At 46.8% G+C, this 13,107-nt stretch overlaps 1 long non-coding RNA gene across 2 annotated transcripts; it reads left to right on the top strand.

Moving 5' to 3' along the window:
* The first annotated feature begins 512 nt into the window (after positions 1–512).
* Positions 513–7,282, top strand: LOC308344358. Of its 2 annotated transcripts, none has more exons than XR_013966980.1 (3): positions 513–804; positions 1,926–1,995; positions 2,944–7,282. It is a non-coding gene; the product is annotated as an uncharacterized lncRNA (long non-coding RNA). The 2 variants fall into 2 exon arrangements; XR_013966981.1 differs by having other exon boundaries at positions 1,772–1,995.
* The last annotated feature ends 5,825 nt before the right edge of the window (positions 7,283–13,107 follow it).

Here is a 13,107-nt window from a genome sequence, read left to right as displayed (position 1 = left end):
TTGCTGGCTGGAGACCCCGTGCAGCTGGTGGCGGGGTTTTCAAGATGGCGGCTGAGGATGGAACCAGGTTCTCTGAAGTCGGAAGTAGGGCTCTCCCCTAGGGCAGCGATGCATTTGAACTCTTCCGAGGCTGACTCTGTGTTTATAATTACCAATCAGAAGCGAAGACAAGAAGGATCGTGGCAAGCTGGGGTCAGAGCTGCTGGGGCGTTTGTGTTGGGGGTCCTTCAGGCAGACACAGGTAGAGCTAGGGGGTAGGGTAGAGCTAGGAGGAGCTGCAATAAATACCAAGTCAAACTTTGAGAATGGAGGTGAAAGCTAGAAACCCAGCCTCTGACAAAACAGAACATGGTAAGTGGACGTCAGCAGAGGCCAGAGGGACGATTGGTTTTCACAGGGAGGAAGTCATAGTGGTTGGTGCTTTAATCGCTGGGATGAATTTCTGACTCTGCCCTTTTTGGTACAAAAAGGGCCTAGGCCTGGAGAGGCCAAGCATTAATTTCTGATAAGCCTGGTGTTTCTTCATTTATATGGGCATTGAACAAATGTTTATCGAACACCCACTACCTGTGATGCCAGATGCCTGGACGCAGTGACAAGAAGACACCATCTGCCCTAAAGGAGCTCACCTGGATTCATGTGGCCCAGCAACGTCTGATCAGCCAAGAACTATAAATTATTATACAAAATTATCGTAACATTTGTCTTGTGGAGACAGACTGGAATTTATTTCTGCAATGTAAAACGTCGGTCAATGGAATGCAAATTACCCCTGCCCAAGGACCCATCAGGTTTTTTATGAAGGTAACTTAGCACCAGTTGCCCTGGGAGATATTTTGGAAAAGCCCTTTGTAGTCGGTGCCAACACACCAAAATTGGGAGATGTGGGCCCGACTACAGCATGGCAAAAATTATTAAATCACAGTGACCAGCGGTGATTAATTATTCCCTTTCTTTGGGTGAGAGGGGGTTCTACAAGCTCTCCCCCAATCCTGCACTCATAACCACGACCAGGCTCTGCAGATCTAAACCCTGAAAAGAAACTGCATTTGAGTGAATCAGTGGGGGGAACAGTAGGGCCTGGACTAGGGTGGGGCAAGGGAGAGGGTGAAGGGGTACAATTTAAGGAGGTGTTCATCCTCAGGTTTGCATCTCCTTAAATCTTACACCCTAGGCCTCTCCTGTGTCACACTTTAGTCCCAGTCCCAGTTTGGAGGAAGAATTCCTACTATTCTTACTATTCACCGTGGCCTTGACACCCATGCAAACCTCCTGAACAAAACACAGGGTTAACCACTGTAGGGTTAAAGAAAGGATAGGGAGATTGGGCTATCTGAGGATGGAATAGCTCCTCCTCAAGAAAATGTCATCATCCTTGCTAATGTTAGCAACTCCTTACTCTGTGGAAAGCATTGTGCTTTAATCATCATAACTCCCTGGGAGCTCTCATCTTTCCTCCTTTACAGGAAGAAACGGGGGCTCAGAGAGGTTCTGCAACTTGACCACATCACACAGCGATGAAGCCTGGATTTAGCCCAATCATTTTTTTCTCTATTAACCCCAAACGAAAAGAATAAATGATCCAAAGAGAGCTGAGAAAGTTGACAGCTGTGCATTGCCTATGAGTGAGCAAATCCTTATTCTTAATTGTAGAAGATGCGGCTGTGTGCCATAGTTGAAGAAAGGTGGGGAAAAAAAAACCCAGAAAAATGTACTGAGTTTGGTTAACAATGAAAAGAATAAATAAATTAGCTTATTCCCATAATTTCAGTCAGTGGAAATATCTGGAAATCAATTTTGCAGAAGAGACTCTGACCTATTGACTAAAGTGATGACTCAGCTGGTGTTGAAATTATCTTGACTTCAGATTTAGAAGGTAAATAGAAGGTAAGTTATTACATTATTTCTGGTTAAATGTTTTCCAGGGGAATGGGAAAATTGTATCCATCTGTTCTGCTGGTTTCTGTCATCAACTTTTGATATCTTCAAAACAAGGTGAGTGGTACTTTCAGACAAGAAGGAAGATGAGAGGTGAAATGGTCATCTTCTAATGGGCCCTATGATGGGCTTTGTGGGGCTCTTGGACATAGAGATGCTCAGAAGAGCTGCTTTACCATTGGAGGGTCCGGTGGTTATAGTGAGGCCACTGAAGTCAAGTAACTCATCCCACCTTAGAAAATCGAGGCACTTCTTTATCTATCATGTAGATTACTGGGTTTGGAACGGGTCCCTTCGACAGTGAGTGAATATTTTAGATTCTGTAGATCCATTTATTGCCTGGGATTCAGTATTCTCTGGAAACGCATTCATTAACTTCAAAGGGATTTCTCGGATATTTACATTGTACGAGGTGCTCAGGAGGCACAGATGAGAGATACATCCCTTGTCTTCAGATGGTCACCAGTGGGTCTGGCTCTACAGCACGATGTTGGTTATGATGAACACACAAGAGAAGTGTAAGCTGTTCCTGCCCTCAGCCTGCATTAAATCCCGAGGAACACAATCCCAGAGATGGAAGAGTTCTCACAGAACAACGGTGTCTATGTCATTTTTAATCTCGTATCCCCAGCACCTGCCTCCTGCCCAGCGCAGATTGGGCCCCCATGACTGTGACCGAGAGGCACTAGGGCAGCTTCCCACTCAGCTCAGAGGAACCCACCATCCTCTGTTTGAGGACTTTTAGATACAGGAATCTCTCCACCCTGCCGGTAGTCCGTTCTATTGCAAAATTGCTCCAGTTCTCGGGAAAACTTTTCTTCGTATTAAGTCAACACCTGTCTACTTGTAACCTCACCAGTGGGCCCAGATTCTCCCCTCAGGATCTGCATGGACTAGGTCAACTCTCTGGTCTATATGGTGGGCTTTAGGGATTTAGAGACTTCCATGTTTTATCCCGCTACCCTTCTCTGACCTCCATCATCTCTTTCTGCACGTCCTTCTCAGGTGACTTCGTTTTGAGACAACCTCATCATCTAATTGAATAGGCAAGTCTGGCACCAGTGGTTAAAAACAGGGTGAATGATCCTGTGATTAGGAGTCCAATGAACTTCATAGAGCTCTGGGGGGGGCAGACTTGGGGAAATGCACCTGTGTGCACAGGTGAAAGACAATTCAGCAATTAGTAGGCGAGGAGAGAGGCCACTTGCCACTCATAGGACTGGAGAATTTCTCCTGGTTTTCAGGGACTTATCTGGACTCTCAGAAAGAGTTACCATGAGACCAAGAAACAGAGAGGCCATTCTTCTCCACGGATTGCCTTGATCAGACTTCTTGAAAGTTGAGAGGGGACAACGTGTGAGGTTAGTGGAAGACCTCTAAGAGGGGAACAAGTTTCCATTCATTGTGAATCTGACAAAGCTCTCAGCTGGTGACATGTCTTCACTGCTTGCTCTCCGATCTCTAGAAGTCGTGTGGGGATACAGAACGTCATTGCTTCTGGTGTTCCTGTTAGGACATTAGGAGGCCAAGAATTGAAATAGAGAAGGTGCCAATCATACGGCCAGGGCAGATAATGGGGGCAACTTTCCCTTTCTGTGCCGGCATTGCGCAACAGGCAGCCTAAGCATTCGGCCGGTTAAGTAACAGTTGAGCCTCCAGGACTCCCATTCTAGTGGAGGCTGAGGCAGTGTGAGGATGGAGACTAGCAGGAAGGTAAGGCTCAATAAAATGGAGGGGGCCAGATTGGGGGTGGGAGAGGACGCGGACGCAGGAAGGAGAAGACGTGGGAGCAGCTCAGCTTGATTAGGAGCCCTGCCGTTAGAGTCAGGACCAACCCCGGGGCCAGGATCTACTAACTACGTGACCTTACGGGAGATTTCATCTTGCTAAGCCTTAGCTTCTTCATCTGTGAAACACGGACAGTGAAATCCGGCTAGTAGAGATGTGCTAAGGATTTAATGAGAACATTCGCAGATTCTCAGCCTAGGGTAGTCCACGGTGAACTGTCAATAAATGGGAGCTCTTAATAACCCCAATAGCACATGAAGACCGAACGCAAAAAAGTGGTACCATGGGGAAGAGAGACCAAGATATGGTCTTTGCCTTCAATTAGCCTATAGACAGGCAACACAGCCCAGTGGGTAAGAGTAAGCACACCTTAACGTTATCATCTTGGGCAAATTGCTTAACCTCTCTGAGTTGGTTTACTCATCTATAAAAGGCATAATAATAGCAGCACATACTTCAAAGGATTAAGAGCATTAAATGAGATAGTACACTTCACATTCCTGCATCAGCTGAGTATCTATGTTACCACTTAGATTAAAAAGAACAGGTGGGGGGCACCCGGGTGGCTGTCAGTTAAGTGTCTGCCTTCGGTTCCAGGATCGAGCCCCGCATGGGGCTCCCTGCTCAGTGGAAAGTCTGCTTCTCCCTCTACCTCTGACCCTCTTTTCCTTGTACTCTCACTCTCTCTCAAATGAATCTTAACAAATGTTTTAAAAATCTTTAGAAAAAAACAAAAACAAAAACGGGGCGCCTGGGTGGCTCAGTTGGTTAAGCAGCCGCCTTCGGCTCAGGTCATGATTCCAGGGTCCTGGGATTGGGCCTCACATTGGGCTCCCTGCTCAGCAGAGAGCCTGTTTCTCCCTCTCCTTCTGCCTGCCACTCTGCCTACTTGAGCTCTCTCTCTATCTTTCTGCCAAATAAATAAATAAAATCTTTGAAAAAATCTTAAAAAAAAAAAAAAAAAAGGAAAGAAATAGAACGGGTAGGAGAGTGCGACCGAGTTTTTGCACCAGCATGCTGGCAGGGAGAATTGTGTGTTGGCAACTTCTGGCAAAGGAAGCAACAAAAAGAGAAAGGAAGATGTAGTGGTATTGTGGAAAATAACCAATGGATTCTTCCCCATTCCTGGTGCTAGTGGCCAACCCAGGACATCAGTGTGGCAGGACCTAAGGACAAGGGACAGTGGGCATAGGGCAGCGTGGCTGGGGGGCTCAGGGAACAGCACCCTTAGCTAAGAGCCAGGCATGTGGGTGCTGGGGTGCCTAACTGGGTTCAGGAAGGCTGGAAGCTCAGGAGGCTCCGTAGGAGGGAATTTGAATAGGCATTTAAGTGATCACGTTTGTCCCCTGGACCTCACAAGTTCCCCTGGGGTGTCCCAGTCATCATCCAGCCAGCTAGCAGGGCAAGTATCCTACACAGTGTTGTGTGACTCACACTTCAAAGGGCCCTGCCCTTGGTATAATGCTCTGCTGTAGCCATCCTGAAAAGTTTTAGTAAGTTTTGAACAAGAGGACCCGTGCCTTCATTTCACGTCGAGCCATGAAATCACATAGTCAGTCCTATGAACGGTAAGTGGGATGTAAGGGAAACGCAGTGCTATCAGCATTCACAGGAGAAGGGGAGTCTCGTTCCCAGCTGAGGGTGGGCAGGGGAGAAGAAAGAACAAGTCATGGATGAGGACACATTTGAGTCTGACCCTGAAGGGTGGACAGGTTTCCAACAGGTAGAAATGAGAGTATGGTTGTCTGATTGGAAGAAGTATATTGACCAAGTCAGGAGGTAGAGAGGGAAGGACTGTGTTTAGGGAATGGTAGGACCCCTTGTAAACCCAAGTGCCTGTCCCTGAGGGTCAGTGCCATGCTTAGCTGGCCTTTCAGGGGCCAGCCCTTTCCCCAAGGTCTTTCTTCGTCTTTCCTCCAAATGCCATTCTGCTAGATGGCTGCCCAACTAGTAAATGAAATCTAGCCATGTTATTCATAAGAACCAGAAACAAGGGAAGGGCAGGGATGGGGAGAGGCAGATATAACAAATAATCGAATAGAAATTCTTAATTGAAAAAAAAATTCTTAATTGAAAAGTATGGCTATTGGGAAAAAAAATAAAATACTGAAACAAGGAAAATAATAGCTCAAATACACACCCAGAGAAAATTCAATCTGGAATCCCCATTGTCTGACTTGTCCTCTCTCTTTTATAATGCAAATTCTGTGCAGACATTTGCCCAGCAGGCTAACGGTGGAGGTGGAATTCGGACCAGGGTGCATGTCTTGTCCTCTTCCCACTACTGCACATGGCCACGGCCCCCATTTCCTTCCATAGCACTAGGTTGCCCCAACCAGAAGTCTGGAGTGGTCCAGGAAACAATGCAGGTGTCGGCATTTGTGCAGCTGGCGACATGGATAAGGGACAACGCGAACGGGAAAACATCATTTTCTTTTAAACATCTGTCTCTTCCTCTACCTTATTGTCCTAAAATTGTCATTTCAGATTTTATTTCTTTTAACACATAGATCATGAATGACATGCCAATATACATTTTGCTGTATTCCAGTGTGATTTGCATATGGACTAAAGTTTGCCACTGGATCAACATGTTTGATTTTTCTTTTATTGAATGATTGACTGATTGATTATTTTTTCTTTTCCAATATAAACATGTCATGGTTTCTAAAAGTTGGAGCTTCCTCTCTTAAATTCAATATGGACCAAGTTCCATAGATAGCTAGCAGGTTCTGTGTGGCCCCAGAGCCTCAGTCTCGTCCCAGGCTGTGTTGCCACACATCTGAAGACTGGTGAGCCAGACACCAGGACACCATCTGCAGAAGGGGCCTTCCGGGGGGAGCCCACCTCCCTGGAACAGAGCCAGGACTGAAAGGCCTGCCTGGTACTGAATCCTCCTCCCTGGTCAAAGGGAACAACAAAATATTGTCTGTCACTGGCCCTGCTTTGAACTCATTATCTGAGCCCTATTATGAGGAGGAACTGAAGAGGGGCTGTCCCCAGAAGACCTCAGGAAGTTCAAGCATTTCTGTTTTGATGCCTGTTGACAGCCTGTTACACAGAAGAGCAAAGAGAACTCCCTGCACTGTCTCCCCAGAACTCACTGGGGGCCTGGATGCTCCAGGAACAGAGCTCAGGCAGAGGGTAGTGCCTAGCAGTCAGGGTGCCCAGACAAGGGGCCAGCAGGGCCTGGGGGCAGGCGGAGGTGCAGGGCGGCGGGGTCGGGGGTGGCATGCAGAGGAGCCTGGGGACAGGCAGAGGTGCCCTGCAGAAGAGCATTGCGCTCATACAGCCTGTGTCATTGGATCACTGTTAGAAAACAATGTCTACTCACTCCAGATCACTAACAGTATGTTTTGAGAAGTGAACAGAAAATAGGACATTTAACGAAAGACATGTGGGAGTATCACATTGGAAAAGGAATAGGAAATGGTTACTCAGGACAGTTTAAACCAACAGAGAGCGGGTGGCAGCATTATCTCTTTGTATAAAATCCAAGACTAACAGTTCAAGGTTGATTTACTTTCTGATGTAATAAAATGTAGGTCGAAAGTCAGTTTGTTATTCATATGTCTTCTGTCCATGAGCTCAAAGACAGGAGCCAGGGAGTTACTGACTAGAGAACCTGAGACAGGGTGGGCTTGAGCCCGTGGGGGGCATAGCTCCGACCTCCATCAGCACTCCCCTTCCTTTGCTATGCCTGACTGCTCTTTCCTCCGTAGCACATTAAATGCGATGTGAGTGTCACTTCAGGACATGTCAGCTGCCTTCCCTCTCGTCCCAGTCAGGCCACCTTGAACCCCATAGCTGAGTAGCAGTGTAACCCCGCTGTGCCTGAGAGTCTCCGTCCCGCCTCCACTCTGCCCCACCGACGGTGTCACCAACACCCTGGGACCCGGTTCCCCACTGGGGTGCAGAAAACAGCCTTAACCCCCAGGTAGGAGTTTTTGTGCCCTGACAGGCAGTGGCAGGGTCTAGCTCTGAGCCACGCAAAGGAGAGGCACATGATACCATTTTCAAAGAAGGCGTGTGAAGGAGAGAGTGGGTGACCAAGGCCATGGTCTAGGAGCAGACTCAGCGTGTCATTAGGAACCGTCCTCCCCAGAACCAGAACCTTCTTCAGCAAACACTAGCCCAAGGATGGCCCAAGGTGCCTCCTTGTGTGCCCATGGCCTCGTGGACTGGCACACAATGCTCGCCCCAAGCTCTGTGTTGGCAGGGCGTCTGAGCTGAGGGGTCAGTGGGCAGGTTGCAGAGGGAACGAGCCTGCACCCCCACACTGGACTGGCTGGGCTCCTCCTCCAGGGGTGGGCCCCCAGCCATTCCTGCGCCTCAAGGCCTCCAAAGGTCGTCATGCATATAGCGGCTGCTTAATAACTGTGTAATGAATCAGTATTGTTTTCCTCTCCTGTTTCCTTTGGACACAGTCTGCAATTGTCCTCCTTGGTTTTATACCAAATGAAGTCTGTGAAGTCTTCCACAGTCCAGGTCTCTCTCCCCTTAGATGTAATTTTGCTCACTCCTTCTCTCCACCAGACACCACTGGGCTTGTCTCAGGCTTGACGAGAGCGCACAGAGCCCCTGCCTGGGTCATCCGGGGCGGGACGGGTGAGCTAAAACGACCGGAGAACACACTGGAAACCTGGCAGCCAGTCTGTCCAAAATTCCGGGCGGGGCTCCGTAGTCCTCCGCTGTACCACGGCCCCATCCCCTCCACGGTAGACAGTGCCCTCCAGTGGGAATAAGGAAAACTTGCGGGTGCTGGGCTTTCCCCTCGGGAGGGTTTTTGTAACCTCTGTGTCTAAGCTCGGGCTGTCACAGGGCCTCTGAGACCAGGCAGCCGGCAGGTGCTTGCTGTTCTAAGCACAATACCACTGTTCACAGAAACGGTTAATGTATTTTATTATGTAAAATTATAACCCTTAATGCATGTCTTAAGCAGATTCCTGGCTCAAGACTCAAAAAACAAATAATCATACGCAACAAAGAACAGACAGACAAACGAGAATAAAACAAGTCAAAGTGGGAGAACTGCACCAACTTACAATCAGAAAAAATAATTTCAAAGATGTTTTCAGAGAACTTTAAGCCTAACACCATGTAAGAGGTCTATATTCCTGGCATAAATGGATAAAGTTTTTCATTAAAATAAATGGAAATCTAGGAAATGAAAGATAATGAAGTTCACAATTTAATCATATAGTCAGTATATGCAATAATTCCTTTTTCTTCAGCGTATTAAATCAGGTGAATGTATATCTTTTTCCAAAGAAGTCACGTTCTCCCTGTCCCCTAAGTGGAATGTTGTTTTCAAGGCATGTCAATCTTTGAACAGGCCTGGGAGTGGCACTTGGGCACTGGCCTGCCTGGGCACACTCACCCTGTACTAGCTGCCCTGGGCCCTGCTTCTCTGGGCCTCCGTGCACATGTCTCATGGCATCCTCCTCCAGCGAGCATTCTAGGACTCAGCCAGGCTCTAACCCCTCCGGTCCCATCGGCTGTCCCTCTCCGCTGGCCCATGACATAAATGACATGAACTCCACGGGTTTCTGGGCAAGCTGCCCCTTCAGTGACAGACCCTCCTGGTTTGCCTGAGACTAAGTGGTTTCTGGGATGGGGGACTTACGGCTCCCAAACCTGAAACAAGTCCCAGGCAAATAGGGAGGAGTTGGTCCCACCAGCAACCCCCACACCGCGTGCTGATGGGAGTCACACCATGCACTGTGAGTCTTCCTGTCACAGCTGTGGGAGCAAAGGCCCATGAAATCTGAGGCCTTCTGATGTGTACATGTCACAGGTGGGCTCTGGAGACAGCTGCTTTTATTTCTTGTGAGGCTCTGGGGTTCCTTCCTTTTTCCACCTTTCACTACTTAGCCTATGTCTCTCCTAGTACATTTCTCTTTCTGTGCCTGGAGCAGACTGAGAATGTAGTGCCAATTTCCATTGGTTCTCTGCAGAAACCCTTCAGCAGATGCACCTGTTTTCCAAAGCAAGTGTGTGTGTGTCTATGTGTGTGGCTGGTGGGGGGTTGTCACAAAGTCAGAAATCCACACACGTGCAGGTCAAGGTGTATTTTGTAGTATTTGACCGTGGGGATAGACAACCTGTTAGTGTTTCAAAAAGATGATACTTTACCAGAAATGCAAATAGCTTCAAAAATAGTTGAGTCACATTTATTATAGAACAGCAATAATAACTCTTTTTTTAAAGATTTTATTTATTTATTTGACAGACAGCACAAGTAGGCAGAGAGGCAGGCAGAGAGAGAGGAGGAAGCAGGCTCCCCACGGAGCAGAGAGCCCCATGTGGGGCTCGATCCCAGGACCCTGAGATCATGACCTGAGCCGAAGGCAGAGGCTTTAACCCACTGAGCCACCCAGGTGCCCCACAACAATAATAACTCTTACCTCAAGCTGTTACAACAAATTACCATGACTGACACTTTAAACAACGAACGTTTATTTCTCACAGTTTTAGAGGTTGGGAAGACCAAGATCAAGGTGCTGGAGGTCCCATGGCTGGTGAGGGCTCAGTTCCTCATTTGAAGATGGCCGTCTTCCCGTTGTGTCCTCACATGGTGGAGGGATCATCTCTCTCTCTCAGGTCTCTTCTTATCTGGACACTAATCCCATTCATGAGATCTCCACCTTCATGACCTGAGGACCTCCCTGGGGCCCTCTAAATACACCTCTGATACCATCATACTAGGGATTAGCTCTTCAACCAATGAAGTTTTGGAGGGGGGCACACTCAGTCCATAGCAATGACTAATATTTAAAGAGTATTTGTGGGGCTCCTGGGTGGCTCAGTCAGTTAAGTGATTGATTTCAGCTGAGGTCATGATCTCAGGGTCTCGAGATCAAGCCCCACATTGGGCTCCAATCTGATCATGGAGCCTGCTTAAAATTCTCTCTCCCTCTCTCCCTCCCCCTTGCTTACCCTCTCTCTCTCTCAAAAAATAAAGAGTGCTTGCTATACATCAGGTACTGTGATAAGTTTCAAATACATTGTGTTGTTTAATGGTCAGAATATGAGATAGGGGAGGAGACGGAAGCTCAGAGAGGTTAAGATATTTATCCAGGGTCACAGAGCTGTTAATTGGCAGAGCCAGAATTTGAATCCAGACAGTCTCACCACACACTCAACACATGGATTCAGAACTGCAGACTTGGGGGCATCTGGGTGTCTCGTTCAGTTAAGCATCTGCCTTCAGCTCAGGTCATGATCCTGGGGTCTTGGGATTGAGCCCCACCTCAGGTTCCCAGATCAGCGGGGTGTCTGCTTCTCCCTCTCCCTCTGCCACTCTGCCTGCTTGTGTTTTCTATCTGTCTCAAATTAATAAATAAAATCTTAAAAAAAAAAAAAAGAAGAAGAACCTCAGATGTAGGGCTAAGCAGGGTCTCATTTGAGCTAACTGCTGAGAACCCTGCAGATTCAGACTGCTTTCCGGGTAATGGTGGGGCATATCAGTCAGGGTGTCTTCTTCCTGGACCTGTGTTCAGATAACTGAGGGGGCTCTCAGGTTCTATAATGAGAGTTAAAGAAAAGATATCTGTGTACTCTAGGAAGTACCCAGAGTTTGGCCAGATCATCTGAAATTCCATGGTCATTCTGGATTCATATACTGTCCCCAAAATTCCAGGGACAACATACCCATGGCTACTAGCCCATAGCTACTTCTCAGCTTGGCCAGTTCCTCTTGAAAGTGAGCCATGGCGATAAGCTTGAAGCCTCAGAATCACCCGAAGGTTTGTGCTTCAAAGGCCACCGAAGAAATGAAAAACCCACAGTGTGGTATTCTGTGACAGTTTGGGTTTGTATCCCCTTTGATCAAATTCTCTGCATACTGGAGCAGACTGCTTGGGTTCAAATGCTGTTCCCACCACCTGTAGGCTGTGACATGAAACAATTTCCTCAGCCTCACACTGAGGGTAACAGCTTCCCTTCCACATAAATGAGCTCATCCATATAAAGTACTTGCACACAACCTGGCCTATAGTAAGCACTCAACTCAGAAAGAGGGCAACTTTTCACGGTTCCTCACTTGACAACGTAGAAGCTTCTGGTTGAAAAGAACATACACCTGATGGCTACAATCTCCCATGCCCAAGAACCCTTTCTGCACGTTCCCAGATAGATGTTTATCTTTAGTCTACTTGGTAGGGAGTTAGCTGTCCCAAGGACCAGCACTCCAATTGTGGATGGCACGAAGTTCTGAAAAACAAGTGTACCACAGTGCAAAAAGCTTGGGCTCTGGATCCTGGTTTTAAGATCTTCCCATCATTTCCCACCACCACTATTCTGCCCCAGTGGTTTAATAATGAGAAGAATCTACGGAATTTTGATACAAATCTTTCCATGCTACTATGTGCTTCAGATAAAGCTTAAAGTGAACTGAAGCTGTCAAATGATAAAAGAATATTTTTTTAACATCTCAAATCATGGCTGTCTGCACCATGGATTAACTGGAGTGACAAAGCCCCTTTAACATTCTTATTATAGCAAAAACACTATCTCTATGGGATCATTCTAGCCAAGACTAGTAACACTAGCTCTTAGGATGTGACTGACTCTTGGAAAAATCTTAGAAAGTGAGGGACAAGCAAGGGCAGGTAATGACCAACAGTTCTCTTGGGCTAAGAAATGGACGGGAAATTATTTCTAAGAAATGTTCAAGTAGGTAACTCTGTACATAATGAACATCAAACATACAAGTCCACTAAATAAGTATGTACAAAATAGATTTCCAGCATTTCAAATAAGCCTTTTAATTATGTTCTTTCCTTCGTAGGGGAACACACAGCTGTACTCAAGTCCAAATAGTATCTGACTGAGGTTAAAAGTGTGCCACTGCTTTTCCTCTTAACTGTTCTAAATTGATGAAATTTTCTTTTGTTCCCCCATTCCACTCATTTTTGTAAATCAGGGGCAAAATGCGATAAAAAGGCAAATAGTAGCATTGGCTACCTGAACAGACGGATATGGGAATGCTGCTGGAACTCCACAGATGGCAGGAAGGCAGCTGCACACACCCAGCAACAGAAATTGTTCAATACTATTGCACTGCTCACTAGCTAAGGTGAGAAGCCCGAAAGTATACGAAGAATAGTGTGATGGGCCTGTAGAAGAGTGAAGGAGGTTCAAAAGTCAGATAGACTCAAGTCACATGCCTTCTGAATCAGGGGCCACTCAGGGAGCCAAAAGGATTCTGCAGGTCTACCTCACATTCATTTTCTAGAACCAGTGGTACTGCAGTTCCTAACACAAACCAAAGTATTTTTAATCATGAGGTCAACTGAGATTGTATATATGAAAAGTGCTTTCTGAATAGTAAAGCATCTGTATTAAATTATTCCCGGATTAAATAAGAGGAAATGTACT

This window comes from Martes martes (assembly GCF_963455335.1).
Source record: "Martes martes genome assembly, chromosome: 1".
In the NCBI taxonomy this organism is placed as follows: domain Eukaryota; kingdom Metazoa; phylum Chordata; class Mammalia; order Carnivora; family Mustelidae; genus Martes; species Martes martes.
The sequence above is the reverse complement of the archived record's forward strand: the minus strand, read 5'-3'. Positions and strand labels throughout refer to the sequence as shown.